Source organism: Nannospalax galili, unplaced genomic scaffold, assembly GCF_000622305.1.
Source record: "Nannospalax galili isolate Female #2095 unplaced genomic scaffold, S.galili_v1.0 scaffold611, whole genome shotgun sequence".
NCBI lineage: Eukaryota > Metazoa > Chordata > Mammalia > Rodentia > Spalacidae > Nannospalax > Nannospalax galili.
In genome coordinates this window covers 1,607,196-1,616,983 of record NW_008330486.1, presented here as the reverse complement: position 1 = coordinate 1,616,983, position 9,788 = coordinate 1,607,196, and the positions used below count along the sequence as shown (strand labels likewise).

The 9,788-nt window shown below is 40.7% G+C and overlaps 1 protein-coding gene across 2 annotated transcripts in view; it reads right to left on the bottom strand.

Moving 5' to 3' along the window:
• Positions 1-9,788, bottom strand: part of Znf280d (zinc finger protein 280D) — a 105,600-nt gene that overhangs the window by 95,600 nt on the left and 212 nt on the right. The gene's annotated exons all lie outside the window — the stretch shown is intronic.

Sequence of the window (9,788 nt, the reverse complement as noted above, 5' to 3'; positions counted from 1 at the left end):
GTCTATGGTCATAGTTTAGTCAACTAGTTTAAGGAACAAAATATCTATCTAGTCAAGCTTTACCTGAGAATATTTGTTTTTTTTACCCAAGCCTTATCTACATAGCACATGATAATTAAAAGTACCAGACTGGTGTAACTAACCTTATTGGATGTTTAGCCGCATAGTTTGAGGCCTATACTAATGTGGTCAGACGGACTTAAAGGACAGTTTTTGCCCCTTGCCCTCCAAGGTCGACTAAGTTCCAGGGGACTATGGAACATTTCTCAAATGTCAACTGTGGTAAGTCACCTGTCCTCTTGTTCAGGGAGGACATGGAGACCCCACGAGATGGACTTGAACCAGTGTCCAGTCTACAAAAAGAAGGGTCAACTCAGAGGAAACATTTCATTCATGCTTCCAAGTGAAGCCAAACATGGTCGAGCAGGACCTTTAACTTATCTTCACATAGATGGAACTGGTAAAAGAAAGGAGCCAGGAGCTCCTCCCAAGCCCATGTGACTCCTGAGGAACAGATCCTCAAATGACCTTAAGTGTAAAAATAAATTTATTTATTTAGGCCAACTGTATGGTCTTAAACATGCAAAAGGAAAGTATAACTGAAGAGTAAAGTGATCAGTGTATTTCTTTAACAGTTCAAGAGATTACACTTCCCAGACATTAGGCTTAAATCCATATAAAAAGTTATTTAGACAATTATTTCTAGTGATGATTTTGTTCCTAATCAGAAAGTGCTGCTCAGATGTAAGACTTCAAATCTTGGTAGGGTCTGCAATACTGTAGTGCCCACCTGTAGCTAAGGGAGACAACCAGCTATTGTTCTAAAATGATGGATAAATTTGTTTTCTCTCCCTATCTAGAAGCCTTTGAGAGGGAACTGACACTGATTCTAACCACTCCAACAGCTATCAAAATGCCTGAAAGCAAATCCTGAATCCATCGCTCTTGAGTCCAGCCTTGACAAAAGAAAAATGAGGAGGAACCCAATAGAGGGACTCTCATATGAACATTTGAAAATTGCCCTGTTCTGACTTTTTTCTAGTTCCTGGTCCAGAACTTGTAAAGCTAATTACTCTTGCCTTTACTTCTTCACAGCTTCTATTCAGGATTCAAGGGCTTTCTTTTCCCTTTAGAGATAAGAGTTATGCAATTTGGGAGTCTTTTAGATATAGATCCACTGAAGGGGTACTCCAATTGCCTCACCCTGCATCCTTGTTCAGCATGGAAGAAGCCACAGTGGTCTGTGACCTGATTCCCTATTGGCAATTTGGGAAACCTCTTCAGAGGACGGTGTGGTAAGAATAGGAGGTAGGAATCGGCTATGTAGTTAGGGTATATTAGAGACCCCAAAGAAAAGTAGCCAGTTTTTTTGGCTAAAAGTCAAAATGTCCTTGAGCCTCTTAGCAACATATTCCATTCCAAAGGTCAAAAATGTCAAAAGTATTTGGGAGCTTGTGTGCCCCAGGGGTTCTAGTTCCTCCAAGGGATGGGCCTGCTGCAGAGAATTGACTGTGGAGAGGTAGCCGTGAAAGGCGAGGCTTGTGGTGCCATCTTGGGAAGGGGCGGCAAGCTGTCAGGGAATCACACGGGGGCAGGTGGGGGAATGTGCAGCAGCCGGGTGTACTCAAGGACAGAATGGCCTGGCACTAATGGACCTGGGGTGAGATCACTGGCTCCTGAGACATGGACGAAAGCTAGAGGCGACTATGGGCATGCCGCGGACCGATCCAATATGGCGGGCTCTGAGCCACGGCAGTGGCGTGGAGCTGAGCAGCACTGACCTAGGCACTGGGTGATCGTTTCTTTGTAAGTCACCCAACACGCACAATAATTATAAATGCACATAAAGATATGTTATATTATTTGCCTGATAGTGCAAGAGACCCAGAGAGAACTCTGGCGACAGAGCTTGTATCTGATCCTTAAAAGATTTTAGAGTTATCTCTTCAGAGGAGGTAAATGTTAGAGTAGACAAAAGCCCCATAAAAATAAATCAATCAAAGAAGAAGAAAGAGTACATGAAGTTATGAGAAAAAAAGTAATGGGGCGATATGGGAGGAGTTGGAGGGGAGGGAGTGGGCATGGATTTGATCAAAACACCTTATATGCATGTATGAAATGCTCAAAGTATTTATTTAAAAAAAAAAGTGTAGGGACACATGCTAAAAAAAAAACAAAACCAACCAAACAAAAAAACTTCTTTATAAAGGAATGTTACCTCTTCACAATAGGGTAAATTATCACCTCGTCTTTAAACAAAAAAGTCTTGAAAACTTATCTATGCTCTAGACCATTAGCTCTAGTTATTGCTGCCCACTCTGAGTCAAAACTGAGGTCAGCATAGCAGCCCAGCCTCAATGCTTTCTACTGCAGAGTGCTCTGCCACAAGTATCCACCTGAAGACCCCAAAAGGCATTTTAGTGTTCATTTGTCTTACCTTACTATTTGAAGTCCATTTCTTGAAAGGGTATATTCAGTTCTCTCCTCATCTGCTCATTTTGAGCTTTACGAACTCTCCTTTCTTTCCCCACCCCCCTTAAGTTATATAGAAACACGTTTCCCCTAATATTTAGACCCCAGCCCTGTAGACTGTTCCCTAAAAGACAGAGCAAATGAATTCCACAGCTTTAGCTGTCAGTTCTGAGCAGCAGCCTATAAAATTATCAAATGTGAGTCTCCAATCCTGACATATCACCTGTGGTTTAGTAGCTCCTGCAAACTGCTATCTGGATATTTAAATTCACCTAAAGTTCAGTATTTCCAAACTGACCATGACTCCCCTCAAAAATTAGGTCTCCAATGTTCACATAATGAATTCATGAAGAAAATGTGGCATTCCATACAATCTGATATTATTAATAATTTTGTTAAAGTACTGGTATATGCTACAATATGAAACCTTGAAAATATTCTAAGTGAAATTAGTCAGATACACATTATTTAATTTCATTTACCTAATATATTCAGAACAGGAAAACCCAAAGACAAATAGCTAATTAATGGTTTTAAGAAGTTGGGATGGGGAAAATGAGGAGACTGCTCAATGGAAAGCAAGTTTCCTTTTGAGGACATTCCGGAATTAGTGCTAATGACTTCCCATTATCAATACACTAAATGCTACTGAACTGTATGTTTTAGAATGGTGAATTTCATGTTATGTGAATCAAAACACACTGTACAAAAATTAGTTTTAACTCTGCATTTCCCTTTTTCTACTAATTATAGTCATCTCCCCAATGGTGAAACCCTGGAGTTTGTTTTTCCAATGTTTTTTTTTCATTCCTATCTATTCAACTTCAATCCTATGGCTTTCCTTCAAAATATTCAGTTCCAGGTTCAAGACCTTAGAGCCTTATACAGAAAGGAAAGTACATTTGCTTTCTAAGATTCACTTTATATTGAGTCACTCAGGCTAGATCTCTGTTTTCACCCACTCAACACAGAACCTCGACTTATCAACTCCAAATTCTTCTCACCAAGCCAGGCACCGCTGAGCTATCTCTTACTACTAAAGCTTCCAGAGTACAGGGAGGGGTTATATAGGCCACATTCTAAAAATGGTCTATACCGCTAGACTGCAAAGCTTACTTATCCTACATTGTTTAGTCTAAGCACAAAGAAAACATGAGATAAAAAGACTGGGGTTAAGTCGAGCATAGTGGTGCATGCCTTTAATCCCAGCACTAGGAAACAGAGGCAGAGAGATGACCAAGGCCAGTCTGGTCTACATAGTGAGTTCCAGGCCAGCTGTGAGAGACCCTTTCTCAAAAAGACCAAAAAAAAAAAAAAAAAAAAAAAAAAAAAAAAAAAAAGACTGGAAATCAAGATACCAAGATGTCAAGGCAAAAGCAAAGGAGATAAAAGGCAGTTTATTCTGGAGCCAAGTATGAGCAATCATGGCCCTGGAACACAGATTTAGGTCACCAAATTCTATGTTCCAGCATGGAAGCAGTTTCATCAAATTTTACAGTAACAGAAAAAAGAAAGTTATAGAGCAAGGCACTTTTCAAATATACTGGTGGAAACATTAAGTAGGTGGTTACAGCAAAACAGAAAAATCTCAGCTCTAGGCCTCAGATGCTGATGACGCTCAGTCTTTTGGTTGGTTTTACTGATATATTTCAAATGGTTTTTATCTGTTAGTCACAGGATGTTAGGTCAAACACAGAGGTGGACAAGAAATGCCTATTTAGGGGGCTAAAGATTCTGGACTTGCAACATTCTAAACACACAAATTCCACTCTCCACAATCATTGACATTCTAATTAGCTGATCAGTCTTGCAGAAGGTTCAGTCTGAAGATGCACTTTTATCCAAGACCTTTCCTTCACAGTACTTTCTAGAAAGACTAAACTATTTGTCAGCATCTGGTAACTATTCCAGTGAATGAAAAGAACTTTTTCTCATACTTGGCTTCCTTATCTGCAAAGCACAGATGATAATATCACTTGAATCCAAAGAGTACTTGTTGTGAGGATGTATTACAACTATGAATATATTTTATAACTGTAATAATAAAAGAAACAAAAGATAATTTGTGTACAACTTCTCAAATGAGCACTAATACTAACAATGTAGTGTCATAAATGTAGTGCCAATTTCTTTATCTGCTTTTGTCTAATAAAATTGTAAAGTGTGTTATATTTCTCCATAGAACGTGATGTAGCTATTTCCATGCTGTTTTGTTTATGAGGGCCATTCTAACAGCAGTCAACAATCCTGTACAGTTGAAAATAGTACAATCTTAAACACTGAATATGAAAAGCAGAGTAAATTAGTGAGAAAAGAAAGTAGGAAATACAATAGAGGTTAAAATAGACCTAAAACCCCTTGACCTCTCCCAAAACCCTCCAGGTCTTGCTTCTCAGACTTGCCAGAAGTAACAATTACACACAAAGTAAGAAACATGAACAGTGAAAGACAGAAGCAGGGAGCAAACTTTTCTATAGTCTTTTCTATAATTACTAGCTTTTCTATAATTACTAGAATAATCTTTTCTATAGCTACTAGCTCTAGTCAAAATGCAAACCGAGTAAAAAGAATTCATTTCTAATGCTAAAGAAACCCCAAACCTACCCCCACCCCCCAAAAAGTGCATTGTTGGCTAATATTCGCTTGGAAGCCAATGAACCCCAAAACACGAGAAAGTCTTAAAAATGTAGTAGTTTACTTTAAAATGACAATAAAACACTAAGTACTGGTGTACTCTTACATAAAATACCTGTATTCTCAAAAAAAAAGAAAAACCTTAGAGAAGTGTTATTCTTTACATTGCTGCAAACCTCATTAATATATATTAGTAAAGACAGCTGGATTCTCTTAGCTTCTACATTCAATCTGCCGTACCTCACTACTCAGTTGAAATGCAGGAAATTCAGCCTCACAAAACAAGACAGGTGGTCAAATGGTTAATCTTCATTGCCAACTTGACTAGATTCAGAATCACCTAGATTACTGAGGCACTCTAGGTGTATGTTATGAGAGGGAACTAGCTAAGGGGAAGACCATCCTGAATGTGAGTGACAACATCCCAGATGCTGAGAATAAAGAGAGGAAACAGAGAAAGTGAAAGTAAACAAAGTACAAGCCCTCCACTTTCTCAGTCTCCTGGCCTACTACCCTAATGTGAAATGTTCTGTTCTGCTCTGCCCTGCCCTCCCAGCCATGTCCAGACTGAACCTTCTGAAACCACAAGTCAAATAAATCTTTACTCTCTTAAGCTGTTTTTCTCAGGTATTTGGTCGTCTCAAGCTCCAGAACACTTGGAAAGTAGAACACTAGATAAATAAGTCAAAGTCTTCATGGAAAAAAGAGGGCTAAATTACTATATTAGGTGGTCAAAAATACAGAGTAGGCGGGGTATGGTGCTGTATGCCTTTAGTCCCAGCACTTGGGAGGCAGAGGCAGGCAGATGGGGCTACAGGGAGACCCTGTCTCAAAAAGACAAAAACAAACAAACAAACAAACAAACAAAAAAAGAGTAAAGCAACAATGTTAAATTGATAAAAATTAAAATAGTAGGTAAATTTAACTAATCCTCAAATAAACAAGGAACATTCAAGTGGTACATTCAACACTTTATTATGTAAAGGGTTATGTTTTAAAACCCACAAAAAATATACATTCCCCCAAATCATTTTTGTGTTCAACATGGTATGTGTTAAGCCAGAAAAACAGGAATGTTTAAAATAAAAATGACTGAAATATGAAATATTCTGGCTTAATCTAGTTAACCAAAACCCCTAAATATAACACTTGGATCCACTAAGATTCCAGTTAATCACTTTTCAAGATGGAAGATCTCTGAAGGCATAATTTAGAAAAAAAAATTGGTAATAAAAATATTTTGGAACAGGTCCCTCAAAGAACAACTTTCTAAGAACTGCCCACACTTCGTAGAGATGTGTTCAGTTAAAAAAAACCTATTACAGTAGGACAGGCAGATAAGTTTAATTCATGTGTCAAGAGAAGGGTAAAACTGTCCAATTAACTACTAGCCTTCACCATACTACTGGTGTTCAGAGAACACGACTTTATCTTTAAGAACTTTCTTTCTTAAGCAGTTCTATTCATATGACTTTGTTTCCTTAGAGATTTTCAAGCAAGGGGAAATTTGCTTATTACTTACTTTCTTTTCTCTTACATTTGTATGCTTGTACTTGCATGCACCAAATAACATACATGTGGAGGTCAGATTCGGTTCTCTCCTTCACCATGTTGGTCCCAGGAATCAAATGCAGGTTAACAACCTTTGTTTGTGGCAAGCACCTTTACCTGCTGAGCCAATTGCTTTTAAGCCTTATTGCTTTTAAATAGAATAAAACTCATCCTATCTTATAATTCTAAATGTTTCTATAGAAGAATTCTTTTACAAATTAAGATACATGGTGAGATCTTACTGATTTTTTTTGGGGGGGGGGGCCTACATCTTGAAATGTTTTGAAATCCCACCATCCTAGGTCACCACTGCTCATCAATCTTTTAAAAATATTTTATTTTTATGTGGATGAATGTTTTGCCTGCGTAAGTGTACCCTTTGCTGTGTAATTCCCATGGAGGTCAGAAGACGGGGTCAGATCCCCTGGAATTGGAGTTATGGACAGCTGTTTGCTGCCATGTAGGTGCTGGGAACTGAACCCTGTCAGTTAATTTTAACTATGCTAAAAACAAAAAAGATAAATGAAGAAAGATTCAATTACCTAAAAGGTGATATAATAGTGAAATAAATCTAACTAGCCCATTACTCTTCATTTTCTTCCTAAGTTTTCTTGTGCTTTTTCATAAAACATTGCATTGATTTTCAATAGGTATAAGACTGATAATATCAGCCTTGTAGGAACATAGACTTCTTGTTAGAGAACACAAACTTTTCTTCTACTTATATGTAAGTTCAGTACCTAGAGGCTTGTGAATTCAACTTAAATAAGAAAGTTAGAAAGAGAAAAAAGTACACAAACTTTATTCATATTTAAATACACAAGAATTCACAACAAAGTAGAACTCACAGAAATGGGTAGATTTGGAGAATTATATACCATTTTATAGAAGAGAGCTAGGGAGCAAAAATAAATCACTGAAAGGCTGGGGGAAGGAACATATGCCTCTAATTCTAGCACTCTAGAAGGTGGAGGTATAGGACAGAAGATCAAGGTCATCTTTGGTCAAAGAGCCAGTTTCAGGCCAGCCCAACCTACTTAGATTCTGTCTTAAAAAAATAAAATAAAAACAAACCATTGGAAAGAGACAAGAAAATGTATAGGAAAACTGAAGGAAGATAAGGGCTGTTTTAGAAAGGTATGTTTATATAATAACTTCATCTCTTTCAGATATGGGGGAGAAACACCTCATAAAAGGAAATTCAAGTCCTGCTGTTAAGCAAAGAAAGGGAGGAAAATTATTCCTGCTTCTGTCAATTCTCAGTTGCATTCAACTCAAAAGACTCTTTACACCAAAGTTACATGTTTTATGACAGTATCCCCTGATACCCTTCTCTGCTTTCAGTATCAATGAATATGGTTAAAATTTCAGACTTAATTTGCCTATAATGAAAGAGGACTGATAATTCACAATTATTTGACAAACAGGAAGATGAATGGAAAGATAGCAGCAAATCAGAATATGATGAAGATACATAAAGGAAATCTCAGATGCCTCAGGTGAGATAATCAAGATAAACTTTCTCATACTCAGCAATCAATGAGTTTTTGTTTTGTGTGTGAGTTCTATGTAAGTTTTTTAAAAGGGGGGGAAAAGGGGAGGAAGAGAGACATGAAACGAGAGAATGAGAATGAATATAGTATTTTCATTCTGACTTAGATGGTGACAACTTTGGTATGACGAGGGTTGATAGAATCCTTCTGAAAATAGTGTTGCAGAAATAAACTAAAATTAGAAACAATATTGATCTATATGCATGTGTATACACACACACACAGTACTTGGGGATAAACTCACAAGCCACACACACATTCAAACGTTCAGCAGTGTGGACTAGACAAAGCAAATGTGGGGAAATGTCTACAAATATTAAAACTAGGTGGTAGGCTATAGTCAAACTTTCAAGATTCTTGAAAAAAAAAACACCGACAAAGTTAAAAGGGAACAAGAATGGTAAATTGAAAAGAATGTCTTAAACTGGGGGCGAGGGGACCCTAAGAGTCCTTGCCTGGTCGCACCATCAATGAAAGATGTGAGGTGCACACCAGGTGAGGGGTCCCCATACCCAAGGTTGTGCCACTGGCCCAGGCTCTTGGCAGCCAGGTGTTCTCATATAAGTCATTTCTGAGGCTGTTTCCTCACCTTCAAAGCAGCTCTGTCAACAAAGGAGGCCTCAAAGGGGCCAAGGGGCATAGAAGAATGCTAGGAAAACAAGCAGTGCGGTAGGTGCAGCTGCAGCATCAAAAGCACACCGTTCTCAAAGCAGTCCCTTGCCTATCCCGGTCGGTACTGACATCCAAACCACCTGGGTGGGCCCAGTACCGGAGCCCCTTAAGGAAGCCAGGGGGAGGCTTTATGCTTCCGCAGTCCACGACCCCTGGTGAGCTTTACATTTACGGGCACTAAAAGACGTCAAACTGTCAAGACTCGCGGTGCAAACCTGCAGACAATAGATATGTCCAACACTGAAGTTTGCGACGGGGCTGCACCCACGGCCTCACACAGCCGTAGCCCCAGGCCCCGGCTGCAGCGGCTCGGTGCCCCGCTCCTCCCTAGCCCGTTTCTTTGTGAAGAGGGGCGCGTCGTGGGACTCCTTCCCCTCCAGCAGGCTGAGGCCCCGAGGGCGGGCATTCGCCTCTGCCTTCAGCGAAGCCTGCCAAGGCTCGCCTCGAACGTGTCGCGCCCGACTGGCTTCTGCGCAGGGCCCTTCTCGCGTGGACAATAACGGGACGTGTATGGCAGAGAGGGGACATCCTTCTGCCGAGGAAGGAAGCTGTGAGCGCGGAAGCGGGCGCCACCTGGCAAACCCGGCCCTAGTGGTCGGAGCCCCGAAAGCCCTTGCGCATCTCTTCCACGAGTGGAGAGGCTCGGGTGGGCTGCCCCGGGAAAAGCGCGGGTCCTCCGCCACACACAGGCGGACGGGGTACAAAGGAGTCTCCGGAGAACGACGCCGGCGGCGGGGAAGGCGTCCAGCTGAGGACACGCGGAAGCCCGGCGACCCGCAGCTTCCCCGGGCTGGCCCGGCTCCCTCCAGCAACAGGGCCGGCGCAAGATGGCGGGCCAGCCCAACGCGCAGCCCGGCCGGGCTGGCCCGGCCCGGCGCGAGACCCCCACCCTGCGCCCCCAGGGCG